General features: G+C 37.3%; 1 protein-coding gene and 1 pseudogene across 9 annotated transcripts in view; one reads left to right on the forward strand and one right to left on the reverse strand.

The window, feature by feature from the left end:
• Positions 1-25,786, reverse strand: part of RNF111 (ring finger protein 111) — a 126,812-nt gene that overhangs the window by 70,118 nt on the left and 30,908 nt on the right. The window contains exon 1 of one of the 9 annotated variants that reach the window (XM_042988753.1): positions 25,451-25,707. The exons of 7 other annotated variants lie outside the window; for them this stretch is intronic. The gene's annotated coding sequence lies outside the window, so the exon portion shown is untranslated. Of the gene's footprint in view, positions 1-13,185; positions 13,356-25,450; positions 25,708-25,786 lie in introns of those variants that run through there. One more of the 9 variants, XM_042988751.1, reaches the window with a different exon arrangement.
• LOC102955997 lies at positions 20,579-20,983 on the forward strand (annotated as a pseudogene).

Consider the following 25,786-nt stretch of genomic DNA (forward strand, 5'->3'; position numbering starts at 1 on the left):
AGGAGAGACAGAGAATCTTACGCAGGCTCCACACTCAGCACAGAGCCTGACATGGGGCTCAATCCCATAACCATGGGATCATAACCTGAGCCAAAATCAAGAGTTGGATGTTCAAAAGACTGAGCCACACAGGTGCCCCAAAATTATCTCAATTTTTAATGAAAATGTAAAAAATAACATGAAAATTTCAATAGTACAAAAAACTGCATATAAATTCATAAAAGTGGTAAAAGAATAAAATTTTAAAATACACAAAATACTTGCAAAATACGAAACTATATTCCTAACTTACAAAGTTTCTTCAAACTGGTAAGAAGGAAAACATGGGTGACTTCTCTATCTTACCTATAATTATTTATTTATTTTTTTCTTTACCTTCTTTTTATTTTGAGAAATTTATGAAGCAAAATAACCAAATGTTTTTAAAAAGAGAGATTCAGGTTTGTTATTTAAAAACTTTGGTTCCTAGGGGGTACCAATCCTAAAATCTAAGGCTAAATATAATTAGGAGGATAAAGGCTGAACTAAAAGGTTTTTAAAGGATAAGAAAGTAGGAAACTTAGAAAACTTGTGAATATCACTGGCTCTTTCACCATTTTGACAAGGACAAACTCTGCTGTTGTAATTAAAACCTTTCTTAGAGCTGCAATTGCTATTTCAAATCAGATTTTGCAATAGAGTTCAACAATAAACTCATTCCTAGATCAAGGTCCACTCATTTTCTAAAATGTTTAATAAAAAAGTTTCAAGGCAGAAATACATTTTTTTTAATTTTTCTGAATGTTTTAATTTATTTTTGAAGGAGAGAGAGCAACAGAGCATGAGCGGGGGAGGAGCAGAGAGAGAGGGAGACACAGAATTCGAAGAAGGCTCCAGGCTCTAAGCTGTCAGCACAGAGCCCAACGGGGGCTCAAACTCATGAACTGTGACATCATGACTTGAGGCAAAGTCAGATGCTTAACCGATTGAGCCACCCAGGTGCCCCAAGGCAAAAATACATTTAAAAGCTCCAGTTTCCATTACTTGGAGCCAAACTCCAGCCAAAGCAATTGGAAAGAGGCTCCAATCTCCCTCACCTTTTTTACCTGTCCTGACAGTCTACAAAGCATTTGCAAATGATTTCTATAATTAAAAAGAAAAAAAGAAAAAAGCCAGCATTATGGGAAAGAGAGGTAAGGCTGGAGTAACAGTATCTATGGCAAAATAATACTAATATTATTGATGATGGTAGCGATGATGATGATGGTGATGATGATGACAGAGACGAACAGACTTTAGGAAGTCTACAATTCCTGTTAGCATGAGTTCTCAAATACATCTGTTTGTCCGTGGCAGGTTTCCTGATGACACCCTTTCTTTTTGTATCTAAAGAAGAGTTCATTTTTTGAGGCTCAAAATAAAACAGAAGTATCTGACTTTTCCCTACTTGCCTGCCCCTAAAATAAGCACACATTCTTCTAAAGCATTCCAACTTTTCTTTTTTTAAACGCTTAGAAGTGCTTTTATAAAGCTGTTCCTTATGACTCCAGAGCACAAGACAAAGCACACACAAAGATACTACAACGTACTATAATACAAATGTGTGATGCTAAAACTCTTTCATCATTCAACCAAATGTCCAGGTTCAGACTTTCCAGGCATTCTGAATAGGAACTGAAGAGTCAAGTAAAAAGGACGCTAGGACCCAGCATCCAAATTTTGACTTTTAATATCATTCTCCAATAAAAAAGGAACCAGGGCTCCTCGGTTCTAGATCTGTGACAGGGAAGATACAAGATGAGCGTGGAGTAGAAAGAACACACACACACACACACACACACACACACACACTCTCAAAAGAACAGAGGCATGTCAAAGGGACACCAGAGCCAACCTGAAAGAGTTCCCAGTGGTCAAAAAATAGAATTGTAGCAACAAAATAAATATTATTAGATTCTAACCCGAAGTATAAAATAAATATTCATTAAACCATACTGACATAAATGACTGAACAAATAAATAAGTGGGAGCAAAGAGACAAAACTTCCTTATAGAAGAATTCCAAATGACTTATGTAAATGCATACCTTCCAGGAAGGGGGTAGAGCTTAACTCCTCTCCCTTTAGTGACTTGCTCCTGACTTGATTCCAAAGAAAGGACTAAGAAGGAGAATAACTACGATGCAGCAAATATTACCCCGGTCAGATGATCAAGGTTAATACCGTAAATCATGCTGCTAACAAGGGACTTCACCTCTGTGGGGCTCTTCTACATAACCCACAACCCCAGTGAAACCAATGAGTAAAACATTAGACAATCTCAAACTGAGGGACATTCTACAAAATACCTGATGAACACTCTTCAAAACTGTTAAGATCATAAGAAAACAATGAGAACTGAGAAACTGTGAGACCAGAGGAGACTACATTCAAATAATATCTGGAGTTTAGTTAACAGTAATGTACCAATGTCGGTTTCTTAGTTGTGACAGATGTATGATAGGCAAGATGTTAACAATAAAGGAAACTGGGTGAAGGGTACATAACAAATTCTTTGTACTATGTTTGCAACTTTTCTGTAAATGTAAAACTACTGTAAAATAAAAGCTCTATTATTTTTAAAGGGAAGGGCACTAGGGCATTATATACAAATTTCTCCCAAGGAAATCCCTTAAAAAGGGAAGAGACAAATGAGTGAAGGTGGAGCTTACCCTGCTTTCCAACTTCACCAGCCCCTCACCACTGCCAAAAACATCTCCAAAAATCTTACACTGGACTGCTGGGGAGGTAGAGGGAGGGAAATCTAAAGCTGGAACTACCATGTAAAAAGAAAAAGCTTACAACTGTCTGGTCACTCCACTGGGATAGCAAGGCATGAATCTGCATAAACTGGGAAATTATGTATAATTCATGGCATTTCTATAGAGAAATTACTGAATTCTTTTCAAATTACCACTGGGAATTGGGCAAATAAACATGTGTTTCCTGGGTTAAATGTTCAGCAATCATGCTTTCATAGCCAATATGTACACAAAGCACACATGTTCCCGGGTATGTGTGTAAATGTATGTATGTTTTATCAATATTTTGTGACATAAAAAAAATATATTTTCTGACATAAAGAAAACCTATTATTAAATGAGTACAGTAAGGGAGTACACTTCAAAGCATTAAAAGTTACAGGATCTTAATCATTAAATATAATTACCTAAGTGGGAATTAAGACAAAACACTAAAATTAAGCCACCTTTTCCTTATACAAGCTAGGAAACCTGTGGTTCCAACTTTGACAACCTTGATTTGGTACTGGCCCATAAGAAATCACCATTAGGGGCCCCTGGGTGGCTCAGTCGGTTAAGTGCCTGACTCCTGACTTCAGCTCAGGTCATGATCTCACGGTCTGTGGGTCTGAGCCCCGCATCAAACTCTGTGCTGACAGGGTGAAGCCTGCTTGGGATTCTGTCTCCCTCTCTCTCTGCCCCTCTTCTGCTCGCTCTCTCTCTCTCTCTCTCAAAATAAAAACAATTAAAAAAAGAAAGAAAGAAATCACCATTAGCTGGAATGTAGGCCAAATCAAACTATCCACGTGTTATGGATCTAACTGTGCATCTCCCCCCAATTCATATGCTGAAAGCCTAACCCCCAATACCATGAATAAGAGTATAAATAGGGCCTTTAAAGAGGTAGTTAAGATTAAATAAAGTTATATGATGGGCTCTAATCCAATTTGACTGGTATCATTTACAAGAAAAGGATATCTGGACACACACAGAGACTCAGGGAAAAGACCATGTGAAGATACAGCAGGAAAGTGGGTGGTCATCTGCAAACCAAGGAGACAGACTTCAGGAGTAACCAACCTGACGACACCTATTCTTGGACTTCTAGTCGACAGAACTGGGAGAAAATAGATTTATGTTGTTCAAGCCACCCGGTCTGAAATACTTTGTCATAGCAGCCCTATCAAAGTTACACACCATACAATAAACACTTCCTTAGTATTTTAAATATGCCAGACTGTCCCAAATATTCTAAATACAAAAATGAATAAGACATAATCTTGTCCTTAACAAGTTGGAGTCTAGCAGTTAGGGAAACATATCAGTAGGTAATTAAAATACAGTAAGTGTTATAATACAGGTATGCACTGAAACAAATTGGAGTAGAGCCTAATTCAGTTCTAAAGGGGAGGGTATGTACACCAGGGAAGGTTTTCTAGGAAGAATAAAAGGAAAAAGAGTGAAGTGGGAAGAAATAAGACTTGATCACCCTGTTTTCCATGGCAGAGGTTCTCTGAATAAAACACATATTTAATGATGAAGTATACCTACAAATGTACCAGTTTTCTGAGAGACAACATATGATCTTCTGATAAACAACATCTAATCTTCAAAAATGTCATTCTATTTCAACTATTTGTCTAGAATTATTGTTAGGAAGAAAAAGGAAAAATAAAATGACTTCTTGAGATATTTTTCAGCATTAAGAATGACCAAACAAAGGTCCAGATAATTACCAAATTTCCCCCAGAATTTGTTTCAATTTAATAATACAGGGAAGAATCCACAGTACCTAGAACCCTATATTCTCCCTTAATCTTGAACATGAACACTAAACTCCCTCCCTCTCACATCAGGCAGCAGTCTCACCTTCACTGACCTTTCAGTTGTGAGGGAACTATAAGCTATAATAGAAAGCTAAAACAGAATAAAGATTAATCCCAAAACTTGTCAAGAAATGTATCAATAATCAGCAATATAAAATGAGCCAACAACATGCATTCAAAAATTTGTTTTTAGCCATGGTTTCATGTGAAGACATAAGTGGAATATTCACTATATTCCCAACTGACACAAAGCTGAAAAGCAATGCCAACAAATTGGGCAATCTGGAAGAAATGGACAAATTCCGGAAACAGGAAGAAATAGGAAATCTGAACAGACCCATAACCAGTACAGAAACTGAATCAGTAATCAAAAATCTCCCAACAAACAAGAGTCCAGGGCCAGATGGCTTTCCAGGGGAATTCTACTAAACATTTAAAGAGTTAACACCTATTCTTTTGAAGCTGTTCCAAAAAACAGAAATGGAATGAAAACTTCCACTCATTCTATGAGGCCAACATTACCTTGATTTCAAAACCAGACAAAGACCCCACTGAAAAGGAAAACTATAGACCAATTTCCCTGATGAACATGGATGCAAAAATTCTCAACAAGATACCAGCAAACTGGATCCAACAATACATGAAAAGAATCATTCACCATGATCAAGTGGGATTTATTCCTGGGATGCAAGGCTGGTTCAATATCTGCAAATCTATCAATGTGATACATCACACTAATAAAAGAAAGGATAGATACATCACACTAATAAAAGAAAGGATAAGAACTACATGATCCTCTCAAAAGATGCAAAAAAAGCATTTGACAAAATACAGCATCCCTTCTTGATACAAACCATTAAGAAAGGAGGGATAGAAGGATCACACCTCAGGATCATAAAAGCCATATACAAAAAACGCACTAATATCATCCTCACTGGTAAACTGACAGCGTTCCCCCTAAGGTCAGGAACACGATAAGGACGTCCACTCTCACTACTGTTATTCAACATAGTTTTGGAAATCCTAGCCTCAACAATTAGACAACACAAAGAAATAAAAGGCATCCAAATGAGCAAGGAGGAAGTCAAACTTTTACTCTTCACAGACGGCAGGATACTCTATGTGGAAAACCCAAAAGACTCCACCAAAAAACTACTAGAGCTGATACATGAATTCAGCAAAGTTTCAGATATAAAGTCAGTTTACAGAAAGCAATTGCATTCCTATACACCAATAATGAAGCAACAGAAAGAGAAAGCAAGGAATCGATCCCATTTATAATTGCACCAAAAACCATAATATCCCTAGGAATAAACCTAATCAATGAGGTGAAAAATCTATACAATGAAAAGTATAGAAAGCTTATGAAATCAATTGAAGAAGATGGATTGGAAGAACAAATATTGTTAAAATGTCGATACTACCCAAAGCAATCTACATATTTAATGTAATCCCTATCAAAATAACACCAGCATTCTTCACAGAGCTAGAACAAACAATCCTAAAATTTGTATGAAATCAGAAAAGACCTGGAACAGACAAAGTAATGTTGAAAACAAAAATCAAAGCTGGAGGCATCACAATTCCACTTCAGGATGTAATACAAAGCTGTAATCATCAAGACAGTACAGTACTGGCACAAAAACAGACACTTAGATCAATAGAACAGAATACAGAACCCAAAAACGGATCCACAAACGTATGGCCAACTAATCTTTGACAAAGCAGGAAAGAATATACAATGGAATAAAGACATCTCTTCAGCAAGTGGTGTTGGAAGAACTGGACAGTGACTTGGAGAATGAACCTGGACCACTTTCTTAGACCACACACAAAAATAAACTCAAAATAGATTAAAGACCTAAACGTAATACAGGAAGCCATCAAAATCCTAGAGGAGAAAGCAGGCAAAAACCTCTTTGACCTCGGCTGCAGCAATTTCTTACTTGACATGTCTCCAGAGGCAAGGGAAACAAAAGCAAAAATGAACTATGAGGACCTCAGTCAACATAAAAAGCTTCTGCACGGCAAAGGAAACAATCAGCAAAACTAAAACACAACCAACCGAATGGGAGAAGATACCTGCAAATGACATATCAGATAAAAGGTTAGTATCCAAAATCTATAAAGAACTTATCAACATCAACACCCAAAAACCAAATAATCCAGTGAAGAAACGGGCAAACGACATGAATACACACTTTTCCAAAGAAGACATCCAGATGGCTAAGAGACCCATAAAAAAACTGCTCAATATCACTCATCATCAGGGAAATACAAATCAAAACCACAATGAGATACCACCTCACACCTGTCAGAATGGTTAAAATTAACAACTCAGGCAACAACAGATGTTGGTGAGGATGCAGAGAAAGAGGAACCCTTTTGCACTGCTAGTGGGAACGCAAACTGGTGTAGCCACTCTGGAAAAGAGTCTGGAGGTTTCTCAAAAAATTAAAAATGGCACTATCCAATGACCCAGCAACTGCACTTCCGAGTATTTATCCAAAAGATACAGGAGTGATGATCTGAAGGGCACATGCACCCTAATGTTTACAGCAGTACTATCAACAATAGTCAAAGTATGGAAAGAGCCCAAATGTCCATCAACGGATGAATGGACAAAGATATGGTATATATATACAACAGAGTATTACTCAGCGATCAAAAAGAACGAAATCTTGCTATCTGCAACAACGTGGAAGGAACTAAAGTGTATTATGCTAAGCAAAATAAGCCATCCAGAGAAAGACAAATACTATATGATTTCACTCATATGTGGAATTTAAGATACAAAACAGATGGACATAAAGGAAGGGAAGCAAAAATAATATACAAATAGAGGGAGACAAACCATGTGAGGCTCTTATATACAGAGAACAAGCTGAGGGTTGCTGGAGGGGTCTTGAGTGGAGGGGAGGGCTAAAGGAGTGAGGGGCATTAAGGAGGACACTTGTTGGGGGACACATGGGTGGTTCAGTCAGTTAAGTATCCGACTTCAGCTCAAGTCATGATCCCACAGTTCATGGGTTTGGGCTCCACATCGGGCTCTGTGCTGACAGCTCAGTGCCTGGAGCCTGCTTCAGATTCTGTGTCTCCCTCTCTCTCTGTCCCTCGCCCACTCACGCTCTGGTGCTCTCTTTCTCTCTCAAAAACAAATAAACATTAAAAGAAATTTTTTTTAAAGTGGACACTTGTTAGGATGAGCACTGGGTATTATACATAAGTGATGAATCACTAAATTCTATTAATTATTATTACACTATATGTTAACAAACTTGGATTTAAATTAAAAATAAATAAAACTAAAAATTTTAAAAACACAAAAAAAGGAAAAAAAAGCTGAAAAGTGTATTACATACAAATTGAGTGACAAAATCAAGACCTGAAAATAAAAGCTTAGAATAATTACCGAAATCATTAAAAATAAATAAATGTAAAATACTGCCACTAAATTTAGCTTATATACAGATAAAGACATAAAGGGGTATTTTGCTTGTTTGTTTTTACCTGAATAATTTGCCTAAAGTCAATAACTGGGTAATATTCAGAGATATTCATTCACAAATGCTCCAAGCTCTCTGTCTAGTTCTATAAAAAGAGTAAATGATACAACCATCTTTTTTCAGACTCATATGAAAGTTTTCTAGTCTGAATTTATCAAATTTTCAAGACTTTTTTCACAAATCATCACCACCCACTGACTTTTGTAAAAGTTAAATAGAATAAAGCAAGTTCTACTAGCATCTTTTGTCAGAGATACCCTTGTAAAAATATTCTCTAAATATAACCCTAAATTTGAGGAAATCTTCCCAAAACTAGTAACATATAAAAGTAAAATGTATGACAATAACAAAAAGCATACGAGGGGAGCAAAGAGAAGTAGACTCTGTTAAGTTTTTATATCATGTGAAATAGTCCATTATTCCTTGAAGACAAAAAGTGAAAAGTTAAAGATGTAGAGCATAAACCCCAGAGCAACGACAAAAGATAAAAAATAAAACAAGTTTGGCTAATAAACCAAAAGTGAAAACAAAATATAACACACACACCAAAAAAAAAAAAAAAAAAAAAAGCCAAAAAACTAAAAAAAAAAAAAAAACAGAAAACAAAAAAACAAAACAAACAAAAAAAACTCAACCCCAAAAGAGGAGACATGAGAAGGAAAACAAAATACAGAACAGATGGGACAAATAGAAAACAAACAGCAAGATGATGGATTAAAACCTAACTGTAACAAAACAGGGTGGTAGTGGCATAAGGATAGACTGGAGAGTCCAGAAATAGACTCATACATGTCATCAAGTGATTTTCAATAAGGGTGCCAAGATACCAGCAAAGGAATACAGTTTTCAACAAATGGTGGTGGAAAAACTGGTGAACCATGTGGAAAAAACTTAACCTCTACACCTCACACCAGACACAAAAATTAACTCAAAGGGAATCACAGACTGGGGTGTCTGGGTGGCTCAGTCGGTTAAGCATTTGACTCTTGATTTTGGTTCAGGTCATGATCTTATGGTTTGAGGGATAGAGCCCCAAGTCAGGGTTTGCACTGACAGAGCAGAGCCTGCTTGGGAATCTCTCTCTCTCCCTTTCTGCTCCTCCTCCACTCACATGGGCACACATGCATGCAATCACTCTCCCTCTCTCTCAAAATGTATAAATAAACTAAAAAAAAAAAAAAAAAAAAATGGATGACAGACTTAGACCTAAAAGCTAAACCTTAGGGGCCCCTGGGTGGCTCAGTCAGTTAAACATCTGACTTCAGCTCAGGTCATGATCTGACGATTTGTGGGTTCGAGCCTTGCTGAACGCTGTGCCAACAGCTCAGAGCCTGAAGCCTGCTTCAGATTCTGTGTCTCCCTCTCTCTCTGCCCCTCCCCTCCTTGCTTGCATGCATGTGTGTACATGCACATGTGCTTTCTCTCTCTCTCTCAAAAAACAAATTCAGGAAAAAAATAAGCTAAACCTTAAATTTCTAAAAGAAACATAGCAAAAGATAAATGTCATCATACCATGAACAAAGGTCTCATAGAACACAAACAGCACCACTCAATTTTTATAAATTGATAAATTACAAGTGCAGTGGCCCAGTCGGTTAAGCGACTGACTCTTGATTTTGACTTAGATCATGATCTCACAGCTCACAGGTTCAAGTCCCGTGTCAGGCTCTGTGCTGACAGTGCAGAGCCTGCTTGGGATTCATTCTCTCTGTCTCTCTCTCTCCCTCTCTCTCTCTCTCTGCCCCTCCCCTGCTTGTGCTCTCTCTCTCTCTCTCTCTCTCAAAATAAATACACTTAAAATAAATTGAAATACTAAACTTCATCAAACTGAAAATCTGCTCTTCACAGATACCATTAAGAAAACAAAAAAGCACCATTAAAACAAAAAAGCAAGGTAACAAGCTAAATACAAAAAATTAAAAAAAAAAACATTTACATAAGTGTAATTTGTATGTATATAAATACATACACATAAGTTGAATATATGCAAAACTCTTTCATCTTAATAAGAGAAGCCCACCCAAAAAAAATTTGTCAAAAGATATACACATGGACAATGAGTACATGAAAAAATGCTTGATATCTTCAGTCATCAGGAAAATGCAAATTAAAACCACAATGAGATAAAACTACACACCCAATAAAAGGCTAAAATTTTTAGACCAAAACCACCAAAGGTTAACAAGGATGTGGCACAATTGGAACTCCACGTACAGATCTTTGGTAGCTTCTAATAAAGTCACACATACATCTAACCTATGATCTAGTAATTTCACACCTAGGTTTGAAAACATAGGTATACAAAAAAAATTTGTATGTGAGTGTTCATAGCTTTACTCATAACAACCAAAAATTTGGGAAAAAAACAGATCAACAAGGATATATAAAACTAGGATATATAAAAATCAACTAGGATATATAAAAAAATTATGATATATAAATACCAAACTGCAGCAACAATGACAGTAACAGAATGAACCACTGATACAAGTAACATTATGGGTAAATCTCAAAAACATCCTGCTAAGGGAAAGAAATCAGATATAAAGTATATAATTCCATATATATGAAGTTATAGAATAGGCCAATCTAATCTAAGGTAAAGGCAAATTAAAACTGGTTGTGTTCTACAAAGGATTAAAGGGTAGGAGAAACAACTGAGTAGGGGGTACATGAGGGAACTTTCTGAAGTGTTGGTATTCTATTTCTTCATAAGGATTTGGGTTCACAAACAAACTTTTGGCAAAACTTAAATCATACACTTAAAATTTATGCATTTCACTGTATGTAAATTTTACTATAAAAACAAAGAATTAAACGAATATTCAAGTCTAGTTAATGATATGGAAGCTGAATTTGTTTGGGGATAAGATGCACGGATATCTAGGGGCACCTGGGTGGCTCAATCAGTTTAAGCATCCTACTTGGGCTCAGGTCATGATCTCACAGCTCACAGTGAGTTCAAGCTCTGCGTCGGGCTCTGTGCTGACAGCTCAGAGCCAGGAGCCACTTCAGATTCTGTCTTTCTCTCTCTCTCTGCCCCTCCCCTGCTCACACTCTGTCTCTCAAAAATAAATAAACATTAAAAAAAAAAATTAAAAAAAAAAAGCACCGATTTCAGCAATTTACTTTAAAACACATAACAGGGGCACCTGGGTGACTTAGTGTGTTGACTCTTGATTTCGGCTCAGATCATGATCTCACAGTTGTGGGATCAAGCCCCAATAACAGAACAGCACAGAACCTGCTTGGAATTCTCTCTCTCTCTCTGCACTCCACCCCTGCTGGGTCACTCGCTCTCTCACAAAATAAACTTATAAATTCATAAACTCATGAATAAATAAATCATAAAAACAAACCACCAACCAGTAAGCATGACTGAAAGATGGTTAGAAGAATGAATAGATGGACAGGTGATAAAACAAAAAACAGCAAACCATTAATTACAGAATGTAGGTGATGGGGAAATGGGTGTTCACTGTACAATTCTTTCAACTTTTATGTTTGAAATTTTCAACAACAAAATGCTAAAAGGAAAACATGATGAGCACAAGAAGCCAAACAGAAAAAGTTCTAGAACAAATTGATTCGTAATGTCAAACATCAAATCAGTGTTTGCCTATGGCAAGAGATGGGGTGAATGATGACAGAGGAGCAAGAAAAAACTTTCTAAGGTGATAGAATTATTTTATATCCTGATTGGAGTGTTGGCTACATGGATATATACATTTACCAAAACTCACTGAACTGTAGAGTAAAAATATATGCCTTACATTATATATAAATTATACTTAAATTAAATTGATTTCTAAAATATGTTCCCTATATCTCTCTCTGCCCCTCACCCCATCTCAAAAGTAAACATTAAAAAAAACTTAGGGGCACCTGGATGGCTGTCAGTTAAGCGTCTGACTTCAGCTCAGACCATGATCTCGCAGTCTGTGGGTTCGAGCCCTGCATCAGGCTCTCAGAGCTTGGAGCCTGCTAGGGTTTCTGTCTCCTCTCTGCCCCTCCCCCTCTCTGTCTCTCTGTCTCTGTCTTTGTCTCGAAAACAAACATTAAAAAAAATTTTTTTAAGATGTTCCCTGTAGAAAATCTGGAATATGCAGAGAAATTAAGCACGCCCATCACACCAACCAAATAAAGTATCACCATCCTTCTCTCTTCTGACAAAGACCATGCCCACTGGAAATAAAAATATACCTCATGTCTTCCTTAAAGGCAATATAGAAATACTAGTTAAGCCCCTGAATTTTGGAATCCCTTTCTCAGGTGAGTCAAAACCTACTAACTTAAATCCCTTCAACTCCATTACTACTTTTACTAACCACTGTATGCCTAAATCTCCTCATCTGAAAAATGGAAATATTTACCTTAAAGGGTTCTTGTAAATTTTAAACAAAATAATGTATGCACACGCTGGCTTTTATTATTTTTAAAGGTGAAGAGTCACCTAGCTTTTAGAAATCATCCTGGCAGGGGCGCCTGGGTGGCTCAGTCGATTAAGTGTCCAACTTCAGCTCAGGTCATGATCTCAAGGTTCATGAGTTCAAGCCCCATGTTGGGCTCTGTGCTGACAACTCAGAGCCTGGAGCCTGCCTCTGATTCGGTGTCTCCCTCTCTCTCTGCCCCTCCCCCATTCGTACTCTGTCTCCTCTCTCTCTCTAAAATAAATAAAACATTTAAAAATTAAAAAAAAAAAAAAAGACCTCAAGTGGAGAATAAGGATAAAGGCAAATCAGAGGAATGGCAGGCAGGAAGGTGGTTATGAAAATAAGATGGTTAGGGGCACCTGGGTGGCAGAGTCGGTTAAGCGTCTGACTTTTGCTCAGGTCATGATCTCGAGGTTCATGAGTTCCAGCCCCATATCGGGCTCTGTGCTGACAGCTCAGAACCTCGAGAGTGCTTCACATGCTGTGTGTGTCTCTCTCTGCCCTCCCCCGCTCATGCCTCTGTCTCTCTCTTTCTCTCAAAAGTAAATAAACATTTAAAAAAAATCATCCTGGCAAAAAAAATCCACAAGCTTCCCGTTTTCTCTTTCTTTTTTTTTTGGGGGGGAGGGGGGTAGGCCTTTAATCCTCTTAGGTACACCCACCTCAAGTTAGTCTATCTTATTCAAATGAACCTCAATTCCTCTTGAAGATCATATCAAAATCCTGGGGGCACCTGGGTGGCTCAGACTGTTAAGAGTCAAACTCTTGGTTTCAGCTCAGCCCAGGCTCAGCTCATGATCTCATAACCGTATGATGGAGGCGTCACTCCATGCTGACAGCACAAAGCCTGCTTGGAATTCTCTCTCCCTCTCTCTCTGCCCCTCCTCCCACTTGCACTTTCTCTCTCTCTCAAAATAAGTAAGAAAACATTAAAAAACAAAACAAAACAAAACAAAAACCCCTGAACTGTTAAAGCACCCAAAGGGTGGGGTAACAAAATAAATACAAATGAAACAAAAAACTAGATTAGGAAAGATGGCAGCTGGCTGAGAATGTAGGATCTAATGTGGTGAGCAAAACTGCCCAAGGAAACAATTTCTCCTCGGATAAAGTCCAACAAGTTTATTAAACAAAATTTGTTTTTGCTCTTCCTGTATCATTTGGGTCAAAATATGTAAGCTGGAGGATATTAAGAACATGTTCTAAAGAATAACTAGAGTCATAAGGAGAAAAAACAGAGTTACTTACATTCTAATGATTGAAGGTAAAGGCATACTGAAAACTGGATTAGGAAAAACACCTCTGGGTAGAGAGCACACCCTTAATGTGAATTCAACAATATGAAAACAATGAAAGAATAATTTAAACCATGTACATTATGCTTGCAATTCTGCTCAATAATTATATACCCAAATGAACACAAGAAAGATAAAATTTTACCATTCTCTAGTTGGTCTCACTTCCCATGTGCCTCTCGTGATATAAACATTTTACTGTGCTGTCAGATTCTAATGTTGAGAGCCATTTATTTTTCCCACAACATGAACCATAAACACAGCCTACTACTTCTAGTGTTTAACAATGAAATGTGATTTGTTCCAATACTAAAGGACAAACAGGATACACTGGACTCTAAGAGACTGTATGTCTATATTTTATGGCCAACTTTAGGGATTTCCAAGGTTATTTTGACTGACATTTTTGCCTACCTTGGGTCTGTGTATTCTGACAGCAAAGTGAAAATCCTAGTGGCGAGAACTAAAATAGCAAGCCTATTAGACAACTGAGGATACTAGTAGGGAGAAACCAAGGATTCACGATCCTCTATGCTAATGTCAGCCACCTTATTCAACAAACCCTTTTTGGCTGTTTTGCTACTAGCCACCGCTCAAGGTCATAATTAAGAAGACAGTTAAGATACTATTCTATCCCCCAAAAATCTCACATTCTGGATAAATACAGTAATCTTAACCCCAATGTGGATTTCCATACATGTAAGTCTAGCCTAGACACATTTACTTATATACTTTATGGGCAATCTTTTGAATTTTGGTTTCAGTATATATATGAGTTCTTCCTGTTAGAGATAATCAGAAAAAAAGAGCAACTGAAGATTAATAAAAATGACAGGAAAGAAAAGAAAAATTTTTTAAGTATTTATTTTTGGGAGAGAGAACAATCAGGAAAGCATGTGCACACAGGCTGTCAGAGCAGAGCTCTACGTGGGACTCTAACTCACAAACCATGAGATCATGACTCAAATGGAAATCAAGAGTAGGACACTTAACCAACTGAGCCACCCAGGCACCCTGAAAAGAAAAAATATTTTAAATTGAAGCTTGTTCAAGATAAAGGAAGATGACTGAAATTAAGTCCAGGCCTTAGAACTGCTATCTAGAACTACTATCTGTGAAGAAAAATATTCATTCACATGGGAATAAAATGGGTAATTTCAAGAGTCTAAAAAGAATGATGTACTCTGTGATGGCAAATCACAGGATAAATACAAGTTAGGTGATCCAAACTTTTTCCATCCAAGCACCTGGGATCAGACCAGAATCTGGAAATGTTAACTAGGCAACAGAAATTAATTTTACAGTAGCTTATTAATATTTTAGAAGATATACTACCATTGATAATGTATTAGCTACCATTTATTCAGTTTACTATTTTCATTCAACAAGTATTTATTGAGAGTCTATTGTAATGTGGCCACTGTTGTAGGCACTGGGATCAGCAGCCATGAGCAGGATACAGAAAGTCTTTGCTTTCATGAAAATTAGATGCAAATGAGGACAAACAAGGCACAAGTAGACAAACAATCATGATAATTTTAGAGAGAAATCTGTGCTATTAAGAAAATAAAACAAAGAGGAAAAGCTGACCATCAGTGGGCTCCTCACTAAGAAGCTAAAGACCTGAAATATGAGAAGAAGCCACCAGTCAGCCACAGCACACAGTGCTAAAGGAAGAGCATTCCTAGCAGAGGAAACAATAAAAGAAAGATCATGTGGCAGGAAGAGGCCTAACAAACAACAGAAAGAAGGGGAGGGGAGGAAAGAAAGATGGTACACAAGCTGGATCAGAGATGGTCAAGGGCCAGATCAGGTAAGGTCTGTTAAGGAACCACGTGCCATGCTTTTATTTCATTTTATCCTCACTAAAAACTATTATCTCGAAGGAACTAAGGATTATAGAAAGTTAGGCAACTTGCGCAAAGTCTAACACACACATCTGGATCTTAATTCTGACAGAAGTTGCTGGTTTTGGTCTTTCACATTTTAAAAATTAAATGTACAGTTATGCACGCTTTCATATGTTCACTCACGACTCTGGTTCCAATGACATTATTTTTATATAAGATTATGTTACTCAGCCACAATGTCTCCTATTTTCCTTGGAGATTTTTGGAACTTAGCCTCCACAGTGGGAGAATGCTAAAGGTCTATTAAAATGGAGTAACTGAGGGGTGCCTAGGTGGCTCAGTCAATTAAGCATCTGACTTTGGCTCAGGTCATGATCTAGAGGTTCATGAGTTCAAGCCCCACGATGGGCTCTGTGCTGACAGCTCAGAGCCTGGAGCCTGCCTCTGATTCGGTGTCTCCCTCTCTCTCTGCCCCTCCCCCATTCGTACTCTGTCTCCTCTCTCTCTCTAAAATAAATAAAACATTTAAAAATTAAAAAAAAAAAAAAAAAGACCTCAAATGGAGAATAAGGATAAAGGCAAATCAGAGGAATGGCAGGCAGGAAGGTGGTTATGAAAATAAGATGGTTAGGGGCACCTGGGTGGCTCAGTCGGTTAAGCGTCTGACTTTGGCTCAGGTCATGATCTCGAGGTTCATGAGTTCAAGCCCCATATCGGGCTCTGTGCTGACAGCTCAGAGCCTGGAGCCTGCTTCAGATTCTGTGACTCCCTCTCTCTCTCTGCCCTTCCCTGGCTTGCACACCCTCTCTCTCTCCCTCACTCCCTCCCTCTCTCGCTCTCAAAAGTAAATAAACATTAAAAATTAAAAAAAAAAAAAAGATGGTTAGCTATTGGTTTTTTTAACAACCAAAATTCTCTACATATTCTCTCAGATTTATAGAGGTAAAGCAGTCTGTGTTTGACCTAGTCCTCCTCTTTTCATTTTATTATGACCAAAAAACTTTTTAAGTATAGTTGACAATGTAACATTAGTTGCAGGCGTACAACATAGTGATTCAATCTCTCTGTGTTATGCTATGTTCACCACAAGATGCTGCCATCTGTCATACAATGCTATATAATACCATTGACTATATTCCCTATTCTGTACCTTTTATTCCTATGACTTATTCATTCTATAACTGGAAGCCTGTATCTCCCACTCCCCTTCACCCATTTTGTCCATCCCCACCTCTCCCCTCTGGCAACCACCAGTCTGTTCTCTTTACTTATAGGCCTGATTCTGCTTTTTCTTTATTCATTTGTTTTATTTTTTAGATTCTACATATAAGTGAAATCATATGGTATTTGTCTTTCTTTGACTTATTTCACTTAGCATAATACCCTCTAGATCATGTTGTCACAAGTGGTGGCAAAATCTCATCCCTGTTTTATGGCTGTATAAGATTCCATAAAATGGCCATTTTCATCTGGTACTATATACAGTTCTTTAAAGAAATGTGATTTCACAGAAAGTACAATCAAATCTGTGACAGTCAGTCTGCAGATGTTTTGTAATAAAAGTATTACATCACATGATTTTCTTCACTTAATGACTACTTTCTATTAAAGAACACAGTTGTTAAAGTAGACTTAGACTTTGTAAAGTGAACCTATTTACATGTGTACTTTTTCACATATTTAAACATGATTCTACCACTAAGAGTTGAGAAGAGCCAATTTCCGTATCAACAATGTAACTTGCTGCTGGTATTTATCAAAAACAAAAGTTCACATTTTGTTTAAACATGGTAAATTATACATGTACCTTTCTCTCAAATTTCCTTGCAATCCCCACTAAATGAAAAAATATTTTAATTCACCAAAAAAGAAAAGGAGCTAACAACAAGAAAGAGCAACAAAATCTTATCATCTGACAACAACTCCCAAAAGAGAACAGAAAAAAAAAAAAAAAAAAAAAATGACTAAGATGTCATGAAAGCTAACACAAAAATATTTCTTAAAACTGAAGGACATAAGCCCTTGCTACCTCCATCTTCAGAAATCACCATTCTCCTCATCCACTCCATTCCAGTCACAACAGCTTCTTGGCTTTTCCTTGAGCAGGCCAAGTATGCTATGCTATTTAATCTGCCCGAAATGCTTGTCCCCCAGATAGCCACAAGGATCTCACTTGTTTCCTTTCAGTCTGTGCTAAAAATGTTTCCTTGTCCTTGAGACCATCCCCGATCATCTTACATTTAAAAAGTTAACCTCACTCCCGTCTTCTTTTACCAGCTCAGTTATTGCCATAATTACCATATGTAAAATTTACTTGTTTTCCCAATAGAGCCTAGTCTTTGTTTTCACATTATGTGTCCCAAAGCTTAGAACACAGAGTTGGTATTCAATAAATACGTGTTGAGTTATTACTTAAAATAACCTAAAGTTGTGACACAACTATATCAAAAGAAAGGGTGAAGAAAGAAGTGTGGATTTCTTTTCCATAAGAAGTCAAAAGATAACTGGCACAGCAAGGCTCAAACGTTCTGACTTGAGAACCCCTTTAGACTCTTAAAAATAATTGAGAATCTCCCAAAAGTTTAAATTCTAGGTTATATTTAATACAATATTAGAAAATAAAATCAATGCTTAAAAATTTATTTTTTAAAAACAGCAATAGTAAGTCTATTACATGCTAATATTAAGTAACATTTTATCTTTTCAAAAAAGTTAAAGAGTAGTACTATTACACATTTGTGCTAATCTCTTTAATGTCTGACTTAATAGAAGAAACTTGGATTCTTAAATCTGCTTCTGTATCCTATCTAATAAGAAATCCAGCTTTTGGGCGCCTGGGTGGCTCAGTCGGCTGAGCGTCTGACTTCAGCTCAGGTCATGATCTCATGGTCCATGAGTTTGAGCCCCTCGTTGGGCTCTGTGCTGACAGCTCAGAGCCTGAAGCCTGCTTTGGATTCTGTGTCTCCCTCTCTCTGCCCCTCCCCCACTCACCCTCCTCTCTCTCTCTCTCTCTCTCTCTCAAAAATAAATATAAACATTAAAAAAAAAAAAAAAAAAGAAACCCAGCTTCACACAAATATGTACTTAAAAGAGAAGAATATCTTGGGGCACCTGGGTGGCTCAGCAGGTTAACCATCCGACTCTTGATTTTGGCTCAGGTCATGATCTAGAAATTGGTGGGTTTGAGCCCCACATCAGGCTCCACAGCTAGCAGCACAGAGCTTGCTTAGGATTCTCTCTCTCTCTCTGCCTCTCTCTCTGCCTCCCACCACCCTGCTCGCACTCTTTCAAAATAAATAAACTTAAAAAAAAAAAAAGAGTATCTTTAATAACTTTGTCAGATAAGTGTATATCCTATTCTTTGATATTAACCCAAAACAAAACTTAGTAAGTATAATTTTGTAAAGGTTACTTGCAATGTTGAATCTGATAACTTATCAATGAAACTTCTTATCATTTCATTAAATATCTATTGATTTATCTTGCACTTAAATAGATCTTTCACACATACATGACTTTGTAATATCATGCACAGGTCATTAGAAAAGTTGGTCCACAAAGTTATGCATATCTTGCAAACACTGACACATTTCATTATACAATAGTCATTTTATACACATTTTGTTAATATCACCATCAATTTCATCAAAAAGGTCCTAAGAAGCTGCCAAACTCATAGTGGCAGATATGCATTCCAAAATTCTAATTTTTGCTTGAAAGCCTTAATTTTATCTTGGCAATAATTTCTGTCCGTTGTTTTCCCTCACTTCATTTATTTTTGAGAAAACATACACAAATACCCAAGTTTAAGTAACTACAGTTTTCATTCTTTCAAGTAAAAATACAGTTCCATTAAAAAAAAGCAACTAAGTTTGCTAGTTCATCCTGTAACTCAATCACACAAGTACTTTTCTTCAAGACAAGCATAATTTGGGATGAAGCAAAAGTGCCTTACAACATTCTCATTTTATCACATGAAACATTAAAAAGAAAAAAAATACTAAAAAGACATGTACTCAAGGGACAAGATTAATAAAACAGGTTTTACTGCTTTATAAAGAACTTTGTTAAAAGAAACTGGTTTTATTTTTGTTTTTTTCATGGTTTTCATTCTTAAATGAAACTGGCTTTGTAAATGTGTAGTAATGAAAAATATGATGACTATTAGTACAGTTTTAGCCACGGTCTGAATATGCACTGCAGGGCCAGCAGTTTTGCCCATCACTGTTTGTACTATCACTGCAAATGCCAACATAGGTAAGTAGTGAAGAAGAACTTACTATTATCAAATAGTTTCATTCAACCCAGCCAATTTGCTGAAACACTTGCAGAGCTCCCCACAAGACGCCATACTGCTGTGCTGTATACATATAAAATAGTAAGAGGAGATAGATCTTCAAGGAAAAGAAGAGGGATGGCAAGAAAATTTGTCTTTCTGTGTATACCCTTCGTATCTTATGAATTTGGTACCCTGTGTACTGCTTTTATCTTTAAAACTTAAATATATTTTTTAAAAGACAACAAAATCACTGACATCAAAAGTAACTAAGCAGATATATAAGCATACTATAAGAAATATGATAGTAATACCAGAAAAAAAAAAACAAAAAACCTCTTAGGAGTTCGACTTCAGCTCGGGTAATGATCTCACAGTTTGTGGATTTGAACCCGCTGTGCTGACAGCTCAGAGCCTGGCGCCTGCTTTGGATTCTGTGTCTTCCTCTCTCTGCCCCTCCCCCACTCACGCTCTGACTCTCTCTCTCAAAAATAAACAAACATTAAAAAAATTTTTAAACCATGTACATATATTAATTGCCTCAAAAATTAACTAGTTAAAAACCATTCAAAATATTGTCTGGTATCTTGGTGGCTGCTCCTGCTTGGGGCCATCCCTCACTTAAGGCAGGAAGATGGTGGCTGCAAAGAAGACAAAAAAAGTCGCTGGAGTCAATTACCTCTAGTCTCCCAACTTCTTACGAAAAGTGGAAGTATGTACTGGGGTACAAGCAGCTGAACATGATCAGACATGGCAAAGCAAAACCGATGATCCTCGCCAACAACTGCCCAGCCTTGAGGAAATCTGAAATAGATTATTACACCATGTTTGGCCAAAACTGGTGTCTATCACTAGAGTGGCAATAACACTGAACTGGGCACAGCATGTGGGAAATACTACAAAGTATGCACACCGGCTATCATTGCATTGACCCAGGTGATTCTGGTATCATTAGAAGCATGCCAGAACTGACTGGTGAACAGAAAATCACACAAAATTTTCCTTAAATAAAACTGGCCAGAGCTTGTTTTAAAAAACAAAAAAGCCCAAAATACTGTCTGGAAAAATACTTACAAATCAGGATTAAAAATAAATAAATAAAGCAAATACCCACATACAGGTGAGAAAATGGCTGTGAGACATACCTTGTAACAATAACTTTCCAGAAAAATGTCCATGTATTTCCACTCATATTTGAAACATTATTCTGTATTATAATTAAAAATCTCATTTAAAAAGCTAGTTAAGGGCGCCTGGGTGGCTCAGTTGGTTCAGCGTCTGACTTCGGTCATGATCTTGTGGTCTAGGATTTCGAGCCCCGTGTTGGGCTCTGTGCTAACAGTTCATAGTCTGGTGCCTGCTTCGGATTCTGTGTCTCCCTCTCTCTCTGCCCCTCCCCGGCTCATGCTCTGTCTCTCTCTCTGTCAAAAATAAATAAACATTAAAAATAATAATAATAAATAAATAAAAGGCTAGTTAAAAAGCAACAATTTCCTTCAGACTAGAATGTCTGATGACTTAGTTAAAAACAATGAAGTATGCACACCTTGCCATTTTTAATTTTTTTTTTTAACGCTTATTTATTCTTCAAGAGAGAGGATGAGCAGGGAAGAGGCAGAGAGAGGGAGACACAGAATCCGAAGCAGGCCCGAGGAAGCTGTCAGCACAGAGCCCGACACAGGGCTCGAACCCACGAACTGCAAGATCATAACCTGAGCCGAAGTCAGACGCCCAACCAACTGAGCCACCCAGGCACCCCTACACCTTGTCATTTTTAACAGTTAAGTGATTAAACCCTCAACATATGAAATGTAACACAAAGTAAAATATTTTATTTTTTTCTATTTCATTTGATCATAATTAAGATCAAATCAGAACTTATTTATTTTAAAGAACAGAAAAATAATACAGTGTTTTATGGCAAATATAATAAATTACTACATTTATTTACTTCATAAATAAAATTTTCATAGAAATATAAACCCACTATCAACATCTAAGTTTAGGTTTCTCAGAGGATGTCCTGATCCAGAAAATAAGAGATTATTTCTATATATAAACAGAAAACTCAAGGGTGCCTGGGTGGCTCGATGGGTTGAGTGTCCGACTTCAGCTCGGGTCATGATCTTGTGGTCTGTGAGTTCGAGCCCTGCATCAGGCTCTAGGCTGACAGCTCAGAGCCTGGAGCCTGCTTTGGATTCTGTGTCTCCCTCTCTCTCTGCCCCTCCCCCACTCATGCTCTGTTTCTCTCTCTCTCTCTCTCTCTCTCTCTCAAAAATAAATAAATGTGAAAAAAAAAATTAAACAGAAAACTCAGAAGCAAATTGGACTCCCCACTAAAAGGAACCAGGGCTCCTTAGAGATTCCAAGACTGAGACAGGAAAGATATAAGATGAGCTTGAACTTCTTGTTGTGCCAAAGAGAAAGGAAATACAGTATTCATAAAAAATTATGTATGTCAAAAACACAGGAGCCAGGGTGGAGAGGCTCTCACTGGACAAACGTGGGATAATTTGAGCATCAAAATAAGTAAAGGCAGTAATGGATTTATAATCCATTGAATAAAACACGAAGTAGGTAGGTTCATATTGATAATAGACAAAAGAGTGCTTCTTCCATACAACAGCCTATTGATTAGAGATGGTAGAGTTTGAAATAAGCATTCTGCAACCATCAAAGTAAAGATCAACAGAGGCAAGAATCATCAATGGATGTTTACATAATGTCATTATCATCCTTAACAAAATTAACATAATTCCTTAATATCTAATATCCTTGATATATGATATCCATTCACATTCATATTTCCCCCAAAGTGTTCCAAAAATGACTTCCTACAATTGATTTGAGTGAGGATTTAAACAAGGTCAACACATTACATTTGGTTGCTACACATAAAATATTTTTAACATCGTCTGTCAGCAATTATGGAAAAGCCTAACACACAAACCAAACAACTTACACTTGTAGATTCTCCAGAATCAAACACAATCCAATGCCTTTGCTGTTCCCTTTATCTGCAAGATTCCTCAAAATTATCAGTATGGCTGATTCTTTTTAGTAAATGATCACAACTCATCACCTCTAAAAAGAAGTTAGGCCCTCCCTAACCACTCAATCCACAGTACAGCTCCACTTCCACTCATTCTTCATTACATGGTCTTATTTTCTTCATGGCACTCACCACTACCTCAAACTATTCTGTTTATTATGTTTCCCACAGTAGAATGACAACTCCCTGAAGGCAAAGTGCCTTCCTCACTGGAGACCAAAAACAATACTGAGAACATGAGACATTCAATAAATACATACTGAGTAACTAAGTAATAACTCAGTACCCTTATTTAAAATGTAAGCTCAATTTAGTATTTGTTTTTAAACATTTGTAGCTCACTCCACATGTAAAGATATGCATTGAATACCTGTAGAAACCTGGGTCAGCTGTTACCAAGAATCGGTGGGATCAGGAAAGAAAGAACAGAGGTGTAAGGCATTCAAACGCAATTCTGGACTTTAACTGAACGATTACAGGGTTCTGAAAGAAAAATTATTCAGGACGATTTAAAGAGCATTACCAGAAATAGAACAAATTTCATCTCTTAGTATCATATGAGAGCTATTAAATCATATATAATATCTACAACGGGAGAGAAGTATTATCTAGAACAACAAACATGGCTGCCTCCTGGGTTTGTTGTTTTTTTTCCTCACCTAATATACACATGAAGGAATTTAACTCTCAGTACAGCACTTCTTTCTAGGAATTGAATCATAATGAATACACCAATAAGTACCAAAAACACCTAACTAAAAATATGAATCATTAAATTGGGACCTAGAGAAACCTAGAAAGCCATCCCACACTTCTCATTTAACAATTGAAAGAGATCAGAAGCCAAGGATGGTTATCAATAAAGTCACCTATCTAATAAATAGCAAGCAAAGCTAGATCTAAAATCCAGATCTCCTATCTCCAACCTTATACTCTTTCATAAGATAATGTCACCCATAGAATGCTAATGTCAAGTTACTAACATACTTTAATTACTATCATTTTTAATGTTGTCACTTTTTTTCTTCCTATTGAAGTCCTAGCTCACAGAGGGGAAAGTTAAAACAAGACACATATACTATGCTCTAAGTAAATAAAGCATGTTACAGAAACCCCTCTTTGGCAAAATAATAAAATGTCTAAAAAATTTAATTGGCATGGCTCAAGAGTTTTTAATCCCACTTTAAATTTTAAAATGAAAATAACGGGGCACCTGCCTGGCTCAGTTGGTGGAGCATGGGACTCTTTACCTGGGTGTTCTAAGTTCGAGCCCCACACTGGGTGTAGCAATTACTTAAAAAATAAGTAAAGAGCCACATATATAAGACCCACCATCCCTGTGAACAAGGAGAGAGTCTCCACTCTTCCCAGTTTTTCTTAAAATATTGTTCAGACGAATTCACAAACATCGTCACCAGCTTTTAGAATACTACTCTGAATCTTAGATGGCAAACAAATGAGCAGGGGAAAAATGTCATGTGTCCAAGGTTAATGAGAAGAAATGGACAAAAGTAAAATAATTCAAGGCTTTAAAAAAAATTAAGGATTGTTTTCAGAGTAAGAGGGCCTCTTTCTCATCCCGTTTTATCTCACAACACAACCAAAGACTACTGTTTAGTATGAAAAGCAACAGTTTATATTGACATGAAAATATTTACTAAAAAACATATAGTAACAAACCATCAAAATGTAGATCTTCACCATAATAAAGCTGAGTAAAAATAGTATTACAGAACTTCCACGTAATATCGAAATCACATTCTAACGTTTGAAAGCAAACACACACACACACACACACACACACACACACACACACACACAAAATGGGAAAGCAAATGGGACCTCAGCTTATATTTTCCCCAGGCTGTTCTTTTCGACTGAAGAGGTCCCTAATACAAGAAAATTAAACATAAAAATACCAAGTAAAATAAAGTTTGTATTAAGTCGGGTTCAAAAGCTAAAACAACTATAAAATGAAGTCTATGTCAGCTGGCACCTGACCACTCCAGAGAGTTCTAAATTCATACTGCACATAAATCAAGAAACAGGAAAGCACACAATACAATGGAGTCACCTCACAGTACGAACATGAACAAATTAAATGAATACCCTATATACTTCCTGGTATTTTTAAGCACTAAAACTTGGGACTTGCGTTAAGAAGTATCTGTAAAGATCTATTATAGCCTATTTAAAAGCTATGGTGCCAAACCTCTATTTCTACAGTACAGAACAGATATTTCCACTACAGCCTTGCCACTGCCTCTGACAAATTACCTAAGGACAATAATAAAATATACAGTTTATTTTCTAATGAGCAAACCAACTCTACACAAAAATCTGACGCGTCTGTATTTCTGCTGTTCCGCGGACGTTTCCTTGATCACATAAGACGGCAACTCCCTAACCGTCAGGGCTGACTTAGCGCCCTCCAACACCCCCGGTGCGGGTTACCTTCATCACTCCATTGTCAAATCGCACTCCCACGCCTCAGTCCTCAGTCCCCTTCCTAGACTCTAGGGAGAGTCCAAAGAGGAAAAGAAATCCCCTCACCCACACTCCCTTACTGTGGGGTGTGGGTGTGTCTGTAGACGAATGCTTTGCTCAAACACAATTAATTCTCTTGCGAAGACCCAGACCCTAAGTCACTATGCAGCCAGCAGTAACCGGCCGGTCGCCGACCCCAGCCTTCCGCGGCCGCAGCCCTTCCTCTTTCTCCCCTCCAGGCCGGCCCCTCCCCCGTTGCGCGCACGCGCGGCCTCCAATCGATCCCCTCCCCCCTAGCCCCCT

Source organism: Panthera tigris, chromosome B3, assembly GCF_018350195.1.
Source record: "Panthera tigris isolate Pti1 chromosome B3, P.tigris_Pti1_mat1.1, whole genome shotgun sequence".
NCBI lineage: Eukaryota > Metazoa > Chordata > Mammalia > Carnivora > Felidae > Panthera > Panthera tigris.